Genomic DNA, 3,748 nt, shown 5'->3' with positions numbered 1-3,748 from the left:
GGATCACGTGATCACTTAGAAGATTAGAGGGATGTCTTTCTAAGTGGGAGTTCTTAAGTAATATGATTAATTGAACTTTAATTTATCATGAACTTAGTCCTGGTAGTATTAGCATATCTATGTTGTAGATCAATAGCTCGCGTTTAGCTCCCCTGTTTTATTTTAATATGTTCCTAGAGAAAATTGTGTTGAAAGATATTAGTAGCAATGATGCGGATTGGATCCGTGATCTAAGGTTTATCCTCATTGCTGCACATAAGAATTATGTCCTTGATGCACCGCTAGGTGACAGACCTATTGCTGGAGCAGATGCATACGTTATGAACGTTTGGCTAGCTCAATATGATGACTACTTGATAGTTTAGTGCACCATGCTTAACGGCTTAGAATCGGGACTTCAAAGACGTTTTGAACGTCATGAACCATATGAGATGTTCCAGGAGTTGAAGTTAATATTTCAAGCAAATACCCGAGTTGAGAGATATGAAGTCTCCAGCAAGTTCTATAGCTAAAAGATGGAGGAGAATCGCTCAACTAGTGAGCATGTGCTCAGATTGTCTGGGTACTACAATTGCTTTAATCAAGTGGGAGTTAATCTTCCAGATAAAATAGTGATTGACAGAATTCTCTAGTCACCATCACCAAGTTAGTAGAACTTCGTGATGAACTATGATATGCAAGGGATAACGGAAACGATTCCCAAGCTCTTTGTAATGCTGAAATTGACGAAGGTAGAAATCAAGAAAAACATCAAGTGTTGATGGTAGACAAGACCACTAGTTTCAAGAAAAGGGCAGAGGGAAGAAGGGGAACTTCAAGAAGAACAGCAAGCAAGTTGCTGCTCAAGTGAAGAAGCCCAAGTCTGGTCATAAGCCTGAGACTAAGTGCTTCTACTGCAAAGGGACAAGTCACTGGAAGCAGAACTGCCCCAAGTATTTGGCGGATAAGAAGGATGGCAAAGTGAACATAAGTATATTTGATATACATGTTATTGATGTGTACTTTACTAGTGTTTATAGCAACCCCTCAGTATTTGATACTAGTTCAGTTGCTAAGATTAGTAACTCGAAACGGGAGTTGCAGAATAAACAGAGACTAGTTAAGGGTGAAGTGACGATGTGTGTTGGAAGTGGTTCCAAGATTGATATTATCATCATCGCACACTCCCTATACTTTCGGGATTAGTGTTGAAACTAAATAAGTGTTATTTGGTGTTTGCGACGAGCATGAATATGATTTGATCATGTTTATTGTAATACGGTTATTCATTTAAGTAAGAGAATAAATTGTTGTTCTGTTTACATGAATAAAACCTTATATGGTTACACACCCAATGAAAATGGTTCATTGGATCTCGATCGTAGTGATACACATATTCATAATATTGAAACCAAAAGATGCAAAGTTAATAATGATAGTGCAACTTATTTGTGGCACTGCCGTTTAGGTCATATTGGTGTAAAGCGCATGAAGAAACTCCATGCTGATGGGATTTTGGAATCACTTGATTATTAATCACTTGGTGCTTGCGAACCATGCCTTATGGGCAAGATGACTAAAGACTCCGTTCGCCGGAACAATGGAGCGAGCAACAGATTTGTTGGAAATCATACATACTGATGTATGTGGTCCGATGAATATTAAAGCTCGCGACAAGTATCATTATTTTCTGACCTTCACAGATGATTTAAGAAGATATGAGTATATCTACTTGATGAAACACAAGTCTAAAATATTTGAAAAGTTCAAAGAATTTCAGAGTGAAGTGGAGAATCATCGTAACAAAAATAGAAGTTTCTACGATATGATCGCAGAAGTAAAATATTTGAGTTACGAGTTTGGTCTTCAATTAAAACAATGTGGAATAGTTTCACAAACTCATGCCACCTGGAAAACCACAGCATAATGGTGTGTCCGAATGTCATAACCGTACTTTATTGGATATAGTGCAATCTATGATGTCTCTTACCGATTTACCACTATCGTTTTGGGGTTATGCATTAGAGACAGCTACATTCACGTTAAATAGGGCACCATCTAAATCCGTTGAGATGACACTATATGAACTGTGGTTTAATAAGAAACCAAAGTTGTCGTTTCTTAAAATTTGGGGTTGTGATGCTTATGTGAAAAAGTTTCATCTTGATAAGCTCAAACCCAAATTGGAGAAATGTGTCTTCATAGGATACCCAAAGGAGACAGAAGGGTACACCTTCTATCACAGATCCGAAGGCAAGATATTCGTTGCTTAGAATACATCCTTTCTAGAGAAGGAGTTTCTCTCGAAAGAAGTGAGTGGGAGGAAAGTAGAACTTGATGAGGTAACTGTACCTGCTCCCTTATTGGAAAGTAGTACATCACAGAAACCGGTTTCTGTGACACCTACACCAATTAGTGAGGAAGCTAATGATGATGATCATGAAACTTCAGAACAAGTTACTACTGAACCTCGTAGATCAACCAGAATAAGAACCGCACCAGAGTGGTACGGTAATCCTGTTCTGGAAGTCATGCTACTAGATCATGATGAACCTAAGAACTATGAAGAAGCGATGGTGAGCCCAGATTCCGCAAAATGGCTTGAAGCCATGAAATCTGAGATGGGATCCATGTATGAGAACAAAGTGTGGACTTTGGTTGACTTGCCCAAAGATCGGCAAGCAATTGAGAATAAATGGATCTTCAAGAAGAAGACTGACGCTAACGGTAATGTTACTGTCTACAAAGCTCGACTTGTCGCAAAAGGTTTTCGACAAGTTCAAGGGATTGACTACGATGAGGCCTTCTCACCCGTAGCGATGCTTAAGTTTGTCCGAATCATGTTAGCAATTGCCGCATTTTATGATTATGAAATTTGGCAGATGGATGTCAAAACTGTATTCCTGAATGGATTTCTGGAAGAAGAGTTGTATATGATGCAGCTGGAAGGTTTTGTCGATCCAAAAGGTGCTAACAAAGTGTGCAAGCTCCAACGATCCATTTATGGACTGGTGCAAGCCTCTCGGAGTTGGAATAAACGCTTTGATAGTGTGATCAAAGCATTTGGGTTTGTACAGACTTTTGGAGAAGCCTGTATTTACAAGAAAGTGAGTGGGAGCTCTGTAGCATTTCTGATATTATATGTGGATTACATATTGCTAATCGGAAATGATATAGAATTTCTGGATAGCATAAAAGGATACTTGAATAAGAGTTTTTCAATGAAAGACCTCGGTGAAGCTGCTTACATATTGGGCATTAAGATCTATAGAGATAGATCAAGACGCTTAATTGGACTTTCACAAAGCACATACCTTGACAGAGTTTTGAAGAAGTTCAAAATGTATCAAGCAAAGAAAGGATTCTTGCCTATGTTACAAGGTGTGAAGTTGAGCAAGACTCAAAACCCGACCACGACAGAAGATAGAAAGAGAATGGAAGTCATTCCCTATGCCTCAGCCATATGTTCTATAAAGTATGCCATGCTGTGTACCAGATCTATTGTATACCTTACACTGTTTTTGGCAAGGAAGTACAATAGTGATCTAGGAGTAGATCACTGGACAGCGGTCAAAATTATCCTTAGTGGAATAAGGATATGTTTCTCGATTATGGACATGACAAAAAGGTTCGTCGTAAAGGGTTACGTCGATGCAAATTTTGACACTGATCTAGATGACTCTAAGTCTCAATCTGGATACATATTGAAAGTGGGAGCAATTAGCTATAGTAGTTCCGTGCAGAGCATTGTTGACATAGAAATTTGCAA

This window comes from Triticum urartu, chromosome 3A (assembly GCF_056163025.1).
Source record: "Triticum urartu cultivar PI428250 chromosome 3A, HENAU_Tu73, whole genome shotgun sequence".
Classification (NCBI taxonomy): domain Eukaryota; kingdom Viridiplantae; phylum Streptophyta; class Magnoliopsida; order Poales; family Poaceae; genus Triticum; species Triticum urartu.
This window is presented reverse-complemented; position numbering follows the sequence as displayed.